Source organism: Stegostoma tigrinum, unplaced genomic scaffold (genome assembly GCF_030684315.1).
Source record: "Stegostoma tigrinum isolate sSteTig4 unplaced genomic scaffold, sSteTig4.hap1 scaffold_91, whole genome shotgun sequence".
Taxonomy (NCBI): domain Eukaryota; kingdom Metazoa; phylum Chordata; class Chondrichthyes; order Orectolobiformes; family Stegostomatidae; genus Stegostoma; species Stegostoma tigrinum.
The window spans coordinates 1,121,933-1,141,261 of NW_026728816.1; the positions used below are offsets into that span (position 1 = coordinate 1,121,933).

The following is a 19,329-nucleotide window of genomic DNA, read 5'->3' on the forward strand; positions in this document are numbered from 1 at the left end:
GGAGGTGGGATGAGGTTAGTAGGTAGATGGGGGTGCGGCTTGGCGTGGGAGGAAGGGATGGGTGAGAGGAAGAACAGGTTAGGGAGGCAGAGACAGGTTGGACTGGTTTTGGGATGCAGTGGGTGGGGGGGAAGAGCTGGGCTGGTTGTGTGGTGCAGTGGGGGGAGGGGACGAACTGGGCTGGTTTAGGGATGCAGTAGGGGAAGGGGAGATTTTGAAACTGGTGAAGTCCACATTGATACCATTAGGCTGCAGGGTTCCCAGGCGGAATATGAGTTGCTGTTCCTGCAACCTTCGGGTGGCATCAATGTGGCACTGCAGGAGGCCCATGATGGACATGTCATCTAGAGAATGGGAGGGGGAGTGGAAATGGTTTGCGACTGGGAGGTGCAGTTGTTTGTTGCGAACTGAGCGGAGGTGTTCTGCTGAATTCTCAGATAAAGATGCATGAAAACTGATGCTATCATAAATCATGAACTATATTCAGAATTTTCATAAAGCTCAATGATAAACTGAATTCATCAAGAACTACTGTAATATTTATATTTTATTATATACAATCTGATTTAAGTATTTCACAAACAATGAAAGTGCATATTTTTCACATTTTTCATTTCAGTGGTTCAGCCAGTTATTTTCTAACCATCTTTATCAGGCCGGAAAGCCATAACTAGTGGAGTGCCACAGGGATCAGTCCCAAGACGACAATTATTTACTATCTACGTTCATAACTTAGAGGAGGGGACAAGGCATAAATCCATCCAAATTTGCTGATGCTACAAAAATAGAGTAAGGGAATGTTGTCATGAGGACATAAAGAATCTGCAAGGGGATAGACAGGTCAAGCAAGTCGGAAAAAAGTTGGCAGAGAGAGTTTTCTGTAGGAAAGTACACTTTGGTAGGAAGAATCAAAAGATAGACTCTTACTTAAATAGAGGGGGACTCTAAAAAAATGCAGGGTAGGGGACTTGGATGCTCTCGTCCATGAAACACATAACAGCATGCAGGTGACTGATTGCTTTATCGCTGTCACATGTACTGAGATACTGTGAAAAGTGTTGATTTGCATGCTGGAGAGGCAAATCATACCGTACAAAGTGCAGAATACAGTGTTTACAGCCACAGAGAAGATGCTGAGAGAGAGAGATCAGAATTAACATTTGAGAGGTCCGTTCAATAGTCACAACAGGAAAGAGGCTGTTCAAATATCTATTTGTACGCTTATTCAAACTAATATCCTCTGCCCGACAGAAGAGGATGGAAGAAAGTATAACCAGAGTGAGGGGGTATTTTGATTATGTTGGTTGCTTTCCCAAGGCAGTGGGAAGTGTAGATGGAGTCAATGGATGGAAGGCTAGTTTGCGTGATGGATTGGGCTGTGCTCATGATTCTCTTTAGCTTCTTGCAGTCTTGGGAACAGCAACTGCCATACCACACAGAGATGCATCCAGATAGGATGCATCTACAAAATTAGGTAGGGTCCTCGTGGACATGCTGAATTTCCTTAGCCTCCTTGACCATCATGTTGACATGGGTAGACCAGGACACATTGTTGGTGAGCAACATTCCCAGGAGCTTCACACTATCAACCATCTCCACCTCAGCACCATTGCTGCAGACAGAAGCTTCCTGAAATCAATATCCAGCTCCTTCATTCTGCTATGTTGATGGACAGATTGTTATCTTTCCATCATGCCAGCAAGCACTCAATTGTTTTTCCTGTAGTCTGACTTATTGTTGTTTGAGGTCCGACCTACAATGGAAGCATCATCAGCAAACTTGTAAACGGAGTTGGGGCCACACAGTCATGATTCCATAAGGAGTATAGAGTAGGGGCAGCTCTGCTGGGCACCGGTGTTGAGGCTTACGGTGGAGGAAGTGTTGTCATCTATCCTTACTGATTGTGGTCTCTGGGTCAGGAAGTCGAGAATACTGTTACAGAGAGGGATGCTGAGGCGTAGGTCTCAGAGTTTAGAGAGGAGATTGTTTGGAATTACAGTGTGGAAGGTGGTGCTCTGATCAATAAGTAACAGCCTGATGTAGGTATCCTTGTTATCCAGACATTCCAGGGATGACTGTCAGGCCAGGGAGACGGTATCAGCTGGAGACCTGTTGCAGTGGTAGGTGAATTGCAAAGGATCAAAGCACTTTGGTAGGTTGGAGTTGATGTGAGCCATGACGATGGTGATGCAAGTAATTAAGAAGGCAAATGGAATTTTGGCCTTTATTGTAAGGAGGTTTCAGTTTAAAAATGGGCAAGTTTTTTTGCAACTGATCAGGCTATCGAGGAGGTCACACTTGGAGAAATACAAGAAAGGATACACAGCCATGGGAAGCAGTTCAAAAGAGATTCACTGGGCTGATTCGTCGGATCATGATTTATCAAGAATGGTTACACAGAAGGTCTTTATTCATTCAAGTTTAGAAGAATGAGGGGTGATCTTACTGAAACACAAAATTTTGAGGGGGCTTGACAGGCTAGATGTGAAGACAATGTTTCCATTAGTGTGGAAATCTCAAACTCAGCAACATAGTTACAGAAGAAGGGAACATTTATTGAAACCGGAGATGCAAAGGAATTTCTTCTCTCAGCAGGTAGCGATTGTTTAGAATACAAGAGAATTGTGAAAGGGACATCACTGAAAGTATTTAAACAAGGTGGTCGAGAAGATTTTTGAAATAGAGAAGTTGAGGGCTCTGAGAAGCTGGTATGGAAGAGGAGTTGAGTCCTGGGCAGGTCAGCCATGTTCTTATAGGATGGTGAGGCAGGGTCGAGAGGTAGAACATCCAGATCCTGGTGCTATTTCTTATGTTTTTGTCTGCTTTCTAGAACTGATAAGGAGTTTTATTGTGCTAAATGGCCAAGCAAGCTACTGACACAGAACAAGACTGAAATAATTTGCTCAATAAAACATTTCATGAGGCTTTATGGGATAAAGAATATTTTCATGTACTACTTTGCTGACATCAATCAAAATCTGCTCAATTGAAAGAAATACATTCAGTTCACACAATTTTATGTCATTCTTTCCTTCAATGTATCAAGTATATCTTTGTTGTAATTCATGAAAGTTTGTCTTTCTCAGGGACTTAAAATATGAAACAATACATAATACTGAAGTGTACAGCAGTGAGCACAATGTTCCAATTCCAAATTCTTTTAGATGGATCGGGAAAAATATCTGCTACCTGCAGCTTCATCATGAATATATTCAAATTGTTCCAGTCCTGAACCATTTCAGACTGTAGTTCGGATGCTCACATCTCTCACTATTTGGATTTTGTTTTGCGATTACATTCTAAAGTGCAGACTACAGACCAGAACATTGTATTTTTGGAAAAGAAATATTATAAAACTAAATAACTTCATGAACCATGATAATAAAATATTAATTGCTTGCTTAAATTGAAAGGGTTCTTTATCTTGCTCATATATTTGAAGCCAAATTATTTGTACATGCTTTCTACAACAGATTGGCTAGTTTAGAAAATGTTTTCACTGTTACTTGTATAAATTTCAACCTCATATTTAAGTCATCAAGCTGGTGAGAAATCTTTGGAGAGAAAGAGACATCAAGTGGAGATAACTGACTGGCCAGATCATTTAATATTTTGACTTCTTGTTTGACTGGGGCAATTTCTTCTTTAAAAACCTAATGGAGAGGAAGCGTATAAAATCTGAGAAATATCCTGAAATTAATGATTAAATGTAAAGAAGAAATTAAATTAAAACTAACATCCTAATATTAAATACAAAATACAAAAGCATCTGCTGAAAATGACATTCAATTAATAAAGATCTCGAGTTAAAAGTAACAGTGATGATGAAACTATCATAAATTGTTGTAACAGAAAACTGAATTCACTAAACTATTCTTCAGGGAAGGGAATCTGCCTTCCTCAGCAATTCTGGAATATGACTTCAAATTCACTGGGATATGGCTGACTCTCTACTGACTTCCAAAATGGCCCACCAAGCCATTCCTCGATGGGAAATGAATGTTAGCCTTGCCAGCAGTGCTCTCATCCTGTGAAAGAATGCTTTAAAAAAAAGTGGATTTAATAAATGTAGAAGTAAGTAACAAAACAGGACAAAACAACTCAAAAAGGCTTTGAAGGATAATACTACTAAGTCCTGTTCTTCTTCCGTACTTTATGCTATCTGTATGCAGAACTGCATTTGAAATTACAATTTGACACCTGCCTGATGCACATCACACATAAAGACATCCTGAGGCATCCCAAAACTCAATCTGTTAACCAGTTCCAATTCAAGCCATTAGGAAATCAACCTCTGGATGTCGGGTATGCGTTGCCTGAACAAGCATAAACTCTTCCCTTTTTATATATACCACCAAGCAAATAGCAGACAATTAGGTTTAATGCAGAAACGGTTTTAGGTTTTGGTTGGGAAAATCAGGGCAGAACTTATACACTTAATGGTGAGGTCCTCAGCAGTGTCGCCAAACAAACTTGGGGAGCAGGTTCAGAGTTCCTTGAAAGTGGAGTTGCAGGTAGAGAAGAAGGCGTTTAATATGCTTGCTTTTCTTGGTCACAGCACTAAATATAGAAGTTGGGAAGTCATGTTGCAGCTACAAAGGACATTGGTTAGGCCATTTTTGGAATACTGCATTCAATTCAGGTTTCCTTGCTATAGGAAAGTTGTCGTGAAATTTGAAAGGGTTCAGAAAAGATTTACAAGAAGATTGCCAGGGTTGAAGGGTTTGACTGTAGGGAGAGGCTGCTTTCTCTCAAGTACCTGCTTCAAAATCTTCCCACCCCCAGCCTCATCTCATATCCAGCCCGACTGATCCAGACTGATCAGAAGGTAACAATGTGACCACCTCTGAATGGCACTTCTCACAAGACATTCGAAAAAAGTCGCTCAGCCACATCATTTCTTTTTCTGGCAACAGAAGTTTTAATTGCAAGAAATTACAAAGAATTAACGAAAAGAAAAGCATGCTGCTGTTCGACTCTTCAGAAATATGACAAATCCCAAATTTCCAGTTAAATCTTGGTAAAAATGGAGTGACGAAAATCATCTGCACACAGAGTGCGAGCAGCAGCGGAGTCAAGACGGACCCGGAAGACTGCAGCTAAGGTAAAGCAGTTTATTTTTAAAATTACTTACCGGTAGCGGGCAGCGGTGTTTTTCCTCTTTCAGAGAAGGAGCGGGAGCAGCAGAGGAAGTGACGAGGACCAGAGGGGCAGCCGGGAAGGAAAGCAGTGACCATATATATCAGCAAGGCGTGTTAGGGAAATGGAGCTGGAGCTGGATGAACTACGGATCATTCGGGAGGCAGAGGGGGTAATTGAGAGGAGTTACCGGGAGTTGGTCACTCCTAAGGCTCAGGACGAGGATAGATGGGTTACAGTTAGGGGGAGGAAAGGGGACAGACAGACAGTGCAGAGATCCCCTGTGGGCATTCCCCTCAGCAATAAGTATACCGTTTTGGATACTGCTGGGGGGGATGACCTACCAGAGGAAAGCCATAGTAGTCAGTTCTCTGGCACTGAGCCTGACACTGTGGCAAAGAAGGGAAGGGGGCAGAATAGAAAAGTACTCGTGGTAGGGGACTCGATAGTTAGGGGAATCGACAGGAGATTTTGTGGGCAAGATCGGGATTCCCGGAAGGTATGTTGCCTCCCTGGTGCCAGGGTCCGGGACGTCTCCGATCGGGTGTATAAGGTTCTAAAACGGGAGGGTGAACAGCCAGAAATCGTGTTACATATTGGCACAAATGATATAGCCAGAAAGAGGTTTGAGGATATAAAAAGTGATTTCAGGGAGTTAGGATGGAAGCTGCAGAGCAGGACGAACAGAGTAGTGTTCTCTGGTTTACTACCGGTGCCACGAGATAGCGAGGTGAGGAACAGGGAGCGGGCGCAGCTGAACACGTGGCTACGCAGCTGGTGTAAGAGGGAGGGCTTCAGATATGTTGATAATTGGGATGCCTTCTGGGGAAGGTGGGACCTGTACAAGAAGGACGGGTTGCATCTGAACTGGAAGGGGACCAATGTCCTGGGTGGAAGGTTTGCTCGAGTAGTTCGAGAGGGTTTAAACCTGAGCTGTATACCAGAGGTGAGCGTTGATGCAGGTGAGGCAGTAACAGGAGGTAGACCAGCTAGTGGGAAGGATTTTCCTGGGAAGGAACCAAGGGATCGGTTAAAGTGTGTTTGCTTTAATGCAAGGAGTATCAGGAATAAAAGTGATGAACTTAGAGCATGGATCAGTACCTGGTGCTATGATGTTGTGGCCATAACAGAGACATGGGTTTCTCATGGGCAGGAATGGTTGCTGGATCTTCCAGGGTTTAGAACATTTAAAAAGAATAGGGAGGGGGGAAAAAGAGGAGGGGGTGTAGCACTACTAATCAGAGAGGGTATCACAGCTACAGAAGCTTCCTTTGTCGAGGAAGATCTGCCTACTGAGTCAGTATGGGTGGAAATTAGGAACAGCAAGGGAGTAGTCACCTCGTTGGGGGTTTACTACAGGCCCCCCAATAGCAGCAGGGAGATTGAAGAAAGCATAGGTCGACAGATTTTGGAAAAGTGCGCACGCAGTAGGGTTGTTGTAATGGGTGACTTTAACTTTCCTAATATTGATTGGAACCTCCTTCGAGCAGAAGATTTGAATGGAGTTGTTTTTGTAAGGTGTGTTCAGGAGGGTTACCTACCGCAGTACGTTGACAGGCCGACGAGGGGAGAGGCCATTCTAGACTTGGTGCTCGGAAACGAGCCGGGGCAGGTATCAGATCTTGTGGTGGGAGAGCATTTTGGTGATAGTGACCATAACTGCCTCACATTCAAAATAGCTATGGAGAAGGAGAGGATTAGGCAGAATGGGAGGATATTTAATTGGGGAAGAGGAAACTATGATGTGATTAGACATGAGTTAGGAAGCATGGACTGGGAGCAGTTGTTCCATGGTAAGGGAACTATAGACATGTGGAGATGGTTTAAGGAACAGTTGTTGGGAGTGATGAATAAATATGTCCCTCTGAGACAGGCAAGAAGGGGTAAGATTAAGGAACCTTGGATGACGAGAGCGGTGGAGCTTCTAGTGAAAAGGAAGAAGGTAGCTTACATAAGGTGGAGGTCAAGTTCAGCTAGAGAGGATTACATGCAGGCAAGGAAGGAGCTCAAAAATGGTCTGAGGAGAGCCAGGAGGAGGCACGAGAAAGGCTTGGCAGAAGGAATCCGGGAAAACACAAAGGCATTTTACACTTACGTGAGGAATAAGAGAATGATCAAAGAAAGAGTAGGGCCGATCAGGGATAGCATAGGGAACTTGTGTGTGGAGCCTGAGGAGGTAGGGGAAGCCCTAAATGAGTTTTTTGCTTCTGTCTTTACGAAAGAAACAAACTTTGTAGTGAATGAAACCTTTGAAGAGCAGGTGTGCATGCTGGAATGGATAGAGATAGACGAAGCTGATGTGCTGAAAATTTTGTCAAACATTAAGATTGACAAGTCGCCAGGCCCGGATCAGATTTGTCCTCGGCTGCTTTGGGAAGCGAGAAATGCAATTGCTTCGCCACTTGCGAAGATCTTTGCATCCTCGCTCTCCACTGGAGTCGTACCTGAGGACTGGAGAGAGGCAAATGTAATTCCTCTCTTCAAGAAAGGAAATAGGGAAATCCCCGGCAATTATAGACCGGTAAGTCTCACGTCTGTCGTCTGCAAGGTGTTAGAAAGGATTCTGAGGGATAAGATTTATGACCATCTGGAAGAGCATGGCTTGATCAAATACAGTCAACACGGCTTTGTGAGGGGTAGGTCATGCCTTACAAACCTTATCGAGTTTTTTGAGGATGTGACTAGAAAGGTTGATGAGGGTCGAGCTGTGGATGTGGTGTATATGGACTTCAGTAAGGCATTTGATAAGGTTCCCCATGGTAGGCTCATTCAGAAGGTCAGGAGGAATGGGATACAGGGGAACTTAGCTGCTTGGATACAGAATTGGCTGGCCAACAGAAGACAGCGAGTGGTAGTAGAAGGAAAATATTCTGCCTGGAAGTCAGTGGTGAGTGGAGTTCCACAGGGCTCTGTCCTTGGGCCTCTACTGTTTGTAATTTTTATTAATGACTTGGACGAGGGGATTGAAGGATGGGTCAGCAAGTTTGCAGACGACACAAAGGTCGGAGGTGTCGTTGACAGTGTAGAGGGCTGTTGTAGGCTGCAGCGGGACATTGACAGGATGCAGAGATGGGCTGAGAGGTGGCAGATGGAGTTCAACCTGGATAAATGCGAGGTGATGCATTTTGGAAGGTCGAATTTGAAAGCTGAGTACAGGATTAAGGATAGGATTCTTGGCAGAGTGGAGGAACAGAGGGATCTTGGTGTGCAGATACATAGATCCCTTAAAATGGCCACCCAAGTGGACAGGGTTGTTAAGAAAGCATATGGTGTTTTGGCTTTCATTAACAGAGGGATTGAGTTTAAGAGTCGTGAGATCTTGTTGCAGCTCTATAAAACTTTGGTTAGACCGCACTTGGAATACTGCGTCCAGTTCTGGGCGCCCTATTATAGGAAAGATGTGGATGCTTTGGAGAGGGTTCAGAGGAGGTTTACCAGGATGCTGCCTGGACTGGAGGGCTTATCTTATGAAGAGAGGTTGACTGAGCTCGGTCTCTTTTCATTGGAGAAAAGGAGGAGGAGAGGGGACCTAATTGAGGTATACAAGATAATGAGAGGCATAGATAGAGTTGATAGCCAGAGACTATTTCCCAGGGCAGAAATGGCTAGCACGAGGGGTCATAGTTTTAAGCTGGTTGGTGGAAAGTATAGAGGGGATGTCAGAGGCAGGTTCTTTACGCAGAGAGTTGTGAGAGCATGGAATGCGTTGCCAGCAGCAGTTGTGGAAGCAAGGTCATTGGGGTCATTTAAGAGACTGCTGGACATGTATATGGTCACAGAAATTTGAGGGTGCATACATGAGGATCAATGGTCGGCACAACATTGTGGGCTGAAGGGCCTGTTCTGTGCTGTACTGTTCTATGTTCTATGTTCTACAATGGGGTGGCCTGTTCTTGAATCCATAGTATTTATGTAGCCGATCTTGTTCAGTTTCTGGTTAATAGTAACACCTCTGATGTTGACAGTGAGGGATGCAGCGATGGTAACAGCAATAAATATCAAGAGATGATGGCTAAATTCTCCCTTGTTGGAGATGGCCATTGCTTGGCACTTGTGTGGTGCAAATATTACCGAGCACTTATCAGCCTAAGCCTGGATAATATACTGGTCTTGCTGCATTTAAACATGGACTGCTTTATTATCTAAGGAGTTGGAAATGGTACTGAACATTGTGGAGTCATCAGTGAACATCCCCACTTCTGACTTTATAGAGAGAAGCTGAAGCAGCACAGATGTTTGGGCCTTGGATGCTGCCCTGACGAACGCTGAAAGAGATGTTCTGGAGGTGAAATGACTATGTCTAACAATCACAAACGTTTTCCTTTGTGCTTGGTATGACTCCAATTAACAAAGACCTTTTCCCTGCCTTACAAGAATCTAAGTCCACCTTAAAATATTCAATGACCCCAACTCTGTCATCTTATGAGGCAGCTAGTTCCAATGTCATACAACTATCAGAGAAAAAATGCTCTGCTCATCTGTCCTGAAGTGGCAAGTCCAAATTTTGCATAAGTGTCCCGAGTTCAGCGCTCGCCAAAGTATAGGAAAAATCTTTCTACATATTCCTCATGAAGACCATTCGGAATCATATATACTTCAAGGAAATCACCTCCTTACTCTTCTCAACCTCAGCAAAAACAAGCCCAGTCTATCTAAGACAACAAAGTGTGGAGCTGGATGAACACAGCAGTCCAAGCAGCATCCCTGGAGCACAAAAGCTGATGTTTCGGGTCTAGACCCTTTAGCCTCTCTGATGAAGGGTCGAGGCCCGAAACGTGAGATTTTGTGCTCCTAAGATGCTGCTTGGCCTGCTGTGTTCATCCAGCTCGACATATTGTTATCTCGCATTCTCCAGCATCTGCAGTTACCATTATCTCTCCAAAATAAAGGCTGATGTCTTTCAAAACCCAATGTCAGATTTTGCAGACAGTCCTTACCATGGAAAAATACTAAATATGTATAAAGAAGAAAACTGGAGGTGAAACCATTCAAACAATTTTCATTGGCACAACAAATGTTCAAACTGTAAAAGCAGGTTAAGCACCTGTATATGAGGAAACTGTACTCTAACTTTGACCAGACACTTAGAGCTAACAAATGCGACAAATATCCATTTCTTTCTGGATTACCAATTTTGCTGTTGGGAAAATAGGCCTAGACTTAGCAATGTAAATTCAAACAAGATAGCAACCTCTCAGATCTCAACACTCACAGTCGTAGAGTTCTGTTTTCACAGGTTGGAGTATAATAGCATCAAGTACAATACACCAAATCTTCTTTGGTACCTTTTCCTTCCATAAAACTGTTTTTAGTCGATGCGCACAGAATTCATTTTATACACGTTGAAAAGTTCAAGAGGCCAGTTCCAGCACTTGGACTTGCATCTTCTTCATCTTCACAACAGAACAAAATAAAGACCCACTCTTTCGAAGTCACGTTTTCCATTTTTAGTGACAAGGTGAAGTGCAAGAACTGCTCACTTGATGTTAAAATCTCTTAACTATGTACCTATATATTTCAATTCTGTGAAATATGTGGAATGAGTTCGAGAAAAGGATTAATTTTGTTGCTCTGGGAGAGAGCTGGTACAGATAAAATAGGTTGAATGGCCTCCTCCCATGCTAAAAATGTCCATAACTATTCTTGGCCGTGCTAAATTAAAGTGGGCGTCCTTTCATTATGACTGTGAGACGCAGCATGTTACGATAGATGGCATAATGGAGAAATCCTTTGTTATTAATGAATTTGTCGGCACTAGGCATTCTTCCGAAGTCAAATGTTTGACATGTACCTGTTGCACTGACTTGGTTCCAAACACTTGAAATGTGGAGGTGCTGGTGTTGGACTAGGATGGACAAAGTCAGAAGCCACATGGCATCAGGTTATAATCTGACAGGTTTATTTGAAATCACACAAGATTTGAAGTGCAGTCCCTTCATCACATGCGGTCAGAGAGGAAAACACACAGACACACAATTTATAAGCAGAGAGATCAAAAGATCATACAACTGGTGTGAGTGGAGTGTCAGATAATAAGTCTTCATCCAGGACGTTTGTTTATTTGCAGATATTTTGTTGAAGAAGCACACAACTTGTAGTTACAGTCAGTGTGGTATCTTATAAATTCCTGCTTTGGAAATAAAGCTTAAAACTCTGAGACAGATTCTGAACACAAGCCTCTAAACTACAAGTCAGAGTCTGACCTGAGATGTCACCTTGTACATTCCTGTTGCGCTGCCTGATTATCATGACAACACAGCACTGACATTGACTTTATAAACACTCTCCTTGCCTTTAACACTCTTGGTCGCCTGGAAAGAGTTATTATCTGACACTTCATTCAGGCCAATTCTATGATCTTTTGATCTCTCTGCTTATAAGCTGTGTGTCTGTGTGGTCACCTCACGAACTGCACCTGATGAAGGGGCTGAACTCCAATAGCTTGTGTGAATTGAAATGAACCTGTTGGACTATAAGCTGGTGTCATGTGACTTCTGACTTCACACAGTTGTAGGATATGTTTTCAATCCTACCATGACTTGACAATAAGCCAACTTCTTAAAATTTATAAAATGAGAAGTATGTCTAACCTTAAGCCTTTAAAAAAGGAAAGATTACAACCATAGTATTCCCCATGGTAGGCTCATTCAGAAGGTCAGGAGGAATGGGATACAGGGGAACGTAGCTGCTGGGATACAGAATTGGCTGGCCAACAGAAGACAGCGAGTGGTAGTAGAAGGAAAATATTCTGCCTGGAAGTCAGTGGTGAGTGGGGTTCCACAGGGCTCTGTCCTTGGGCCTCTACTGTTTGTAATTTTTATTAATGACTTGGATGAGGGGATCGAAGGATGGGTCAGCAAGTTTGCAGACGACACAAAGGTCGGAGGTGTCGTTGACAGTATTGAGGGCTGTTGTAGGCTGCAGCGGGACATTGACAGGATGCAGAGATGGGCTGAGAGGTGGCAGATGGAGTTCAACCTGGATAAATGCGAGGTGATGCATTTTGGAAGGTCGAATTTGAAAGCTGAGTACAGGATTAAGGATAGGATTCTTGGCAGAGTGGAGGAACAGAGGGATCTTGGTGTGCAGATACAGAGATCCCTTAAAATGGCCACCCAAGTGGACAGGGTTGTTAAGAAAGCATATGGTGTTTTGGCTTTCATTAACAGGGGGATTGAGTTTAAGAGTCGTGAGATCTTGTTGCAGCTCTGTAAAACTTTGGTTAGACCGCACTTGGAATGGTGCATCCAGTTCTGGTCGCCCTATTATAGGAAAGATGTGGATGCTTTGGAGAGGGTTCCGAGGAGGTTTACCAGGGTCCTGGCTGGACTGGAGGGCTTATCTTATGAAGAGAGGTTGACTGAGCTCGGTCTCTTTTCATTGGAGAAAAGGAGGAGGAGAGGGGACCTAATTGAGGTATACAAGATAATGAGAGGCATAGATAGAGTTGATAGCCAGAGACTATTTCCCAGGGCAGAAATGGCTAGCACGAGGGGTCATAGTTTTAAGCTGGTCGGTGGAAAGTATAGAGGGGATGTCAGAGGCGGGTTCTTTACACAGAGAGTTGTGAGAGCATGGAATGCGTTGCCAGCAGCAGTTGTGGAAGCAAGGTCATTGGGGTCATTTAAGAGACTGCTGGACATGCATATGGTCACAGAAATGTGAGGGTGCATACATGAGGATCAATGGTCGGCACAACATTGTGGGCTGAAGGGCCTGTGCTGTGCTGTGCTGTACTGTTCTATGTTCTATGTTCATTGTACAGTCTGGCAGTAAAGACAGAACGAATGATTTAATCGACTGTGTTTGACACCTCACAATTAATCCCCCTGATGGAAGAAAGGTTGGCTGTGTTCTCTTTCTTCAGGAACATCCAGCTAATACCACCTTACTACTGCTTGTTTTATTCATCTGGTGTTCCATCTAATTCCTTTCAGTCTTGGTCAAACCTTCTTGTAATTTATTTAAATTTTCAATAAAATAACTTTAACTTTATCTTCCACAATTTTAACATTTCCTTTGAAGGTTTGAATGGTTCACTTAGTACACTGCACATGTTGTGTTCATAATTGGAGAAGATGGTGGAAAAATCAAGATATAATGACAAGTAAACAAATGGCTAACTTCTGCTTTCTTGTCAGTAAAGCCTTTTGAACAGAACATAAAGTTGCGCAACTACGTAGAGATAACAATTTAAAAGTGGGAAGACCACTGTTTGTGGTCCCCACACCAATCTCTATTCACTACCTACGGACTGCATTACTCCTCCTTGGCAACAATGTTATGTTACACTTGTCTCAGCACAACCTTGGCATCTTGTTTATCCCACGATGAACGTCCGACCACACATTCATGCAATCCCTAAAGCTGTCTCTTTACATCTTTTTAATACTGCCTACCTGTCTCTTGTCTTGGCTCATTAGCAGTGAAACCTTCATCTGGAACTACTTCACTTCTGGACCTGACAACTCCAATGCATTGCCTGTTTGAGTCCCACATTTGCCCATTGAAAGCTTGATGTCGTCTAAATCTCCACTGCCCGAGTCTCATCTTGAACCAAATCCTATTCTCTGTACTTTCTACCTGACTGATAGTATTAACAGTAATTTTATTAAATTCTCATTTTTGTTTCCAAATCGTTCCTTGGCTCTGCCAATCGCTATTTTCGTAATCTCCACCAGTCCAACCATAATTCAGGATATCTGCACTCGTCTAATTATGTCCTCTTGCCCACTCTTGATTTCAAACGGCCCACTACTGGTTGCCAAACATTTAATTGTGTAGGCTTCAAACCCAAGAAGAGACTTCCTACACCTTCAGCGAGCAAACTCACATCCAGAACCTCAACCTGAGCAACAAATCTTCGCAAAACTCACTAACTTCCGACACCTCTTAGCCTCTGTACATTTCCTCTTTTAAGGCACTTTTTAAAAGAATCCTCTTTGATCAAGCTCTTGATCATCAGAACTAACAACTTAATAAGGCTCAGTTGTATTCTGGGATCGTTAATACTCCTTTCAGATGTCTTCAAAGTTTCTCTCCAATAAAGAGATTACATAAGTGGTTGAAGTCATTGCCAAGCAGAGGGGGGCGAATTGGGGAGTTATTTCAAAGAGCGATGATATGCCAGGAGACCTCCTTCCACACGCCAACTCTGATTCTACAAACACAAAAATGAGTTTCAGACTTGGGAAGATCCTTCAAAAATGTCACAAGTAACCAGCTTTTGGGCAGAGTCGAGCTGCTGAGATGATAGACCAGGATTTAGGGGTACCAGTCGTGATAATATGCTGAACACAATCAAATTTTGAGGTTGTAGAATGATGCGGTCTTCAGCATTTTTGACACTTTGACCATTTTCCTTGCTTTCCACACAACAAGTCAAATAGCAGCAGCACAATGTTGCATGGCCGCTCAAGCCTGCTCCACCGTTGATGATGATTGTGGCTGGTCTTCCACATCAATTAAACTATTGCTCATATCTCATCCGCTTTTCAAAACATCGATTTATTCACGTGTAGCATCCCTCTCGCTAACTTCATGAGAATTCATTCCAATCACTGAACTCCTAACGCTGACCCACCTGAGATCAAAAAATTCAGCTGAGATCAGGAACTGATCTCGCCTGTATGGCTGAGCTGGCTTTTAAAAAGTTTGCCAGTGAGATAGTCCCAGTGAGAAACATTCATTCAAAAAAATAGAATTGCATGGATTGCTCTCCAATCCTAAACTCTATTCAAATTCAGTTGGCTGAACGGTTGGTTTGTGATGCAGAGTGATGCCCTGCAGAGAGGGCTCAATTGCCACACCAGTGACCTTACCACAAAGGGTCTTCGCCTCAACCGCTCTACTTGCCTGAGGCATGGTGATCTTCAGGTTAAATCATAACCAATTGTGTCTCTCTAAGGAGTGGCCAAATGGCGTGGTAAGGCTTTACCTTTAATCCTGGTAACATGGCAACAAGCAGATAACTCAGCTGATGTCACTGACTAATAGAATCCTCAATTATACTAATATTACCGATGTGATATCATCAGAAGGCAGGCTCAACGAAGTTTTAATTTGCAAATTAAGTTAACAACCATTCAATCAATATTACTTCACTACTCATATTACTGATCGTCTCGATACAACATTGTGGTTACATCTGTTCATAAGTGAAGTGTAATGTAATTGCACTTACTGTGGTTTTATCAATGTGATCCTGCAATGAGTCAATAAGCAGTTCACCCACAGGTTGTCAATCAGTGCGGACCCCTTCAGCTGTTATCACATGAGCCTCAAGATCATCCAGAGCTTTCTGCAGTTCTTGAAGTTTCTCCAACACCTTTTCCACCTGTTTCTGCCAGTTGCTCGCATGGGTTTTCAATTGCTCCCAAGTTTCCTTCACTTCTATTGACTGTTTGCGGACAGCTTTGGCAATTCTCTGGGCTCTCTCTTCCGGGGTAGGTTCTGGAAATATGAAGCGCAAATAATTTATCAACTATTCATGACTTTGATCTATAGAACTTAAGTTTTCTTTCTAAACCCCTTTCCTCTAAAAGGTCTCTCTGGACTTTCTCCTGAAATTGGGAATAGAAAGTATAAGACTAAAGATTTTATGACAGGCACATCAATGATAAATTCTCTAATTAGCTAGCAGGTCGCGGAGCCATTAACAGGGAATCACGGAGAGCCAATGCCAAGCCGAATAAAATTCTGCAGATATTTGAAATTTATGACTCCCAAGGAAACTTTAAAAAAGGAGAAGGATTCGAGTGACTAAATGGGTAAAATTCTCAACAAAAGATATGAACAATCCTTTCAGGATCTCTTTCGGAGCTATGAAACAAACATCCAACATAAACCAACTTTCATCTTTCAGGGCTGGCAAGTTAGAATGATAAACCCGAAGTCTACCCTGCATAGTTCTCTCTAGAACTCACTTAATGAGGTTCTTAAGAGATATAGACACAACAAAGTGTGCAGCTGGATGAACACAGCAGGTCAAGCAGCATCTTAGGTGCACAAAGGCTGACATGTTGGACCGAGACCTTTCATCAGAAAAGGGGGAGGGGAGAGGGTTCTGAAATAAATAGGGAGAGGAGGGAGGCGGATCGAAGATAGATAGAGGAGAAGATAGGTGGAGAGGAGACAGGCAAGTTAAAGAGGTGGGGATGGAGCCAGCAGAGGTGAGTGTAGGTGGGGAGGTAGGGAGGGGAGAGGTCAGTCCGGGGAGGACGAACAGGTCTCCGGGGCGGGAAGAGGTTAGGAAGTAGGAGATGGGGATGGGGCTTGAGGTGGCAGGGTGGGCTGGTTTTGGGATGCGGGAGGGGGAGGGGAGATTTCAAAGCTTGTGAAGTCGACATTGATTCCACGGAGACGCAGGGTTCCCAAGCGCAATACGAGGTGCTGCTCCTGCAACCTTCAGGTGGCATCGTTGTGGCACTGCAGGAGGCCCAGGATGGACATCCTATCTGAGGATTGGGAGAGTCAAAACAGTTCACGACTGGGAGGTGCAGTTCTTTAGTGCATTGAGCATAGGTGATTTGCAAAGCAGTCCCCAAACCTCCATTTGGTTTTCCCGATGTAGAGGGGGCCACAAAGGGATCAGCGGATACAGTATACCACATTAGCAGATGTGCAGGTAAACATCTGTTTGATGTGGAAATTCTTCCTGGGGTCTGGGATGGGGGTGAGGGGGGAGGTATTGGGACAAGTGAATTTTAAACATTATGATGACAATATTTGTGGATATATAGGGAAAAGTGCTGGGTGTAGGGGGTGCTGGAGGCGAGTGTGGAGCGGATAAGGGAGTCACCTAAGTGTGGAGGGAAAAATGTCTTTGGTGTGGGGTCGGATTGCAGATGGCAGAAGTGTCGGCGGACGATGCATGGAATCCGGAGGTTGGTGTGGTGGTAGGTGAGGGTGAGGAGGACACTGTTTTGGTAGTTATTATGGGGAGCGGGTATGAGGGATGAGTTGTGGGAAATGCGGGTGACACGGTTGAGGGCGTTTTTGACTATTGAGGAGGGGGATGTTGTGGTTCTTGAACAACCCTCAACAATTTCTCTTTCAATTCCTCCCACTTCCTACAGACAAAGCGGGTGGCCAGTGTACCCACCTGGGCCCAAGCTATGCCTGCCGCTTTGTAGGTTACATGGAACGCTCCCTCTTCCGTACCTACACTGGCCCTCAACCCCACGTCTTCCTCCGTTACATTGATGACTGTATCGGCACTGCCTCGTGCTCCCACAAGGGGCTCTAACATCCACTTCAGCAACACCTTCCTCCCGAACTTTAAGTTCACCTGGACAATCTCTGATACCTCTCTCTCCTTCCTGGACCTCTCTATTTCCAACCACCAAGAAACAAATATCCATTTCAAGTCCACCAACTCCCACCAAATTCCCGCAACAATTCATCCACTTTCCCCATTCCTTTGACTCTGCATCTGCTCCCAGGATGAGGTATTCTACTCTCGTATATCTCAGATGTCCTCATTTTTCAAGGACCACAACTTCCCCCGCTCAGTGGTTGATAACGCCCTCGACCGTGTCTCCAGCATTTCCTGCAACAAATCCGTTTCACCCCACCCCACAACAACAACCAAAACAAAGTCTTCCTCGTCCTCACGTACCACCCCACCAACCTCCGGATACAACGCATCAGTTCCTTCGAAACTTTGATATTCTCTGGGAGGCTACGGAGGAGGTGGTGGAGCCTTTGGCCTTCATCTTTGAGTCCTCATTGTCTACAGGTTTAGTACCAGAGGAATGGAGGGTTGCAAATGTTGTGCCTTTGTTCAAGAAGGGCAGTAGAGATGACCCAGGTAATTATAAACCATTGAGCATTACATCTGTTGTCGGAAATGTTTTGGAAAGGGTTATAAGAGATAGGTATTATAATCATCGAGCAAGCACCAATTTGATTGGAGATAGTCAACATGGATTTGTCAAGGGCAAGTCATGTCTCACAAACCTCACTGAGTCATTTTAGAAGCTGACGAAGCATGTGGATGAGGGTCGGGCAGTTGACGTGGTGTACATGGACTTCAGTAAAGCCTTCGATAAGGTTCCACATGGTAGGCTACTGGAGAAAACATGGAGACATGGGATTGAGGGAGATTTAGCAGGTTGGATTAGAAACTGGCTTTCAGTAAGAAGGCAACCAGTCGTGGTTGATGGAAAATATTCAGCCTGGAGTCTGATTACTAGTGGTGTGTCTCAAGGATCTGTTTTGGGACCACTGCTGTTTGTCATTTTCACAAATGACTTGGACGGAGGCATTGGTAGATGGGTTACTAAGTTTGCAGATGACACTAAAGTCGGTGGAGTGGTGGACAATGTGGAAGAATGTTGCAGGTTGCATGGAAACTTGGATGAACTGCAGAATTGGGCTGAAAGGTGGCAAATGGAGTACAATGTGGATAAATGTGAGGTGATTCACTTTGGGAGGAATAATAGGAAGGCAGAATATTGGGTCAATGGAAAGATTCTTGGTAGTGTTGCTGTGCAGAGGGATCTTGGTGTTCATGTACGTAGATCCCTGAAAATTGCCACCCAGTTTGATCGTGCTGTTAAGGCGGCTTACGGTGTATTAGGTTTTATTGGTCGAGGGATTGAGTTCCAGAGCCGTGATGTCATGCTGCATCTGTCCAAAAAGCTAGTGCGGTCTCACTTGGAATACTGTGTACAGTTCTGGTCACCCCATTCCAGGAAGGATGTGGAAACATTGGAAAGGTGCAGAGGAGATTTACCAGGATGTTGCCTGGTCTGGAGTGAAGGACTTCTGAAGAAAGGCTGAGGGACTTGGGTCTGTTCTCGTTGGAGAGAAGATGGTTCAGAGGGGATTGAATAGAGACATACAAGATGATCAGTGGATTAGATCGGGTGGACAGTGAGGGTCTTTATCCGAGGACGATGATGTCAGCTTGTATGAGGGGGCACAGCTAAACATTGAGGGGTGATAGATTTGAGATAGATGTCAGAGGCAGGTTCTTTACTCAGAGTGGTAAGGACGTGGAACCCCCTGCCTGCCAATGTAGTTAGCTCAGCCACATTAGGGGCACTTAAACAGTCCTTGGGTATGGATGATAATGGGATCATGTAGGGGGATGGGCTTAGATTAGTTCACCGGTCCGCCCAGATCGTTGCAATGGGCAAAAAAGCACACCATTGTCTCTACTTCCCAGGAGGCTAAGGTAATTCT

The 19,329-nt window shown here is 44.0% G+C and overlaps 1 protein-coding gene across 2 annotated transcripts in view; it reads right to left on the bottom strand.

Moving 5' to 3' along the window:
- LOC132209406 (dystrophin-related protein 2-like) overlaps positions 1–19,329 on the bottom strand; it is a 164,729-nt gene that overhangs the window by 80,446 nt on the left and 64,954 nt on the right. Inside the window, exon 2 of one of the 2 annotated variants that reach the window (XR_009445500.1) lies at positions 15,323–15,591. The exons of the other annotated variant lie outside the window; for it this stretch is intronic. The gene's annotated coding sequence lies outside the window, so the exon portion shown is untranslated. The remainder of the gene's footprint in view (positions 1–15,322; positions 15,592–19,329) is intronic. 2 annotated transcript variants of the gene reach the window in all.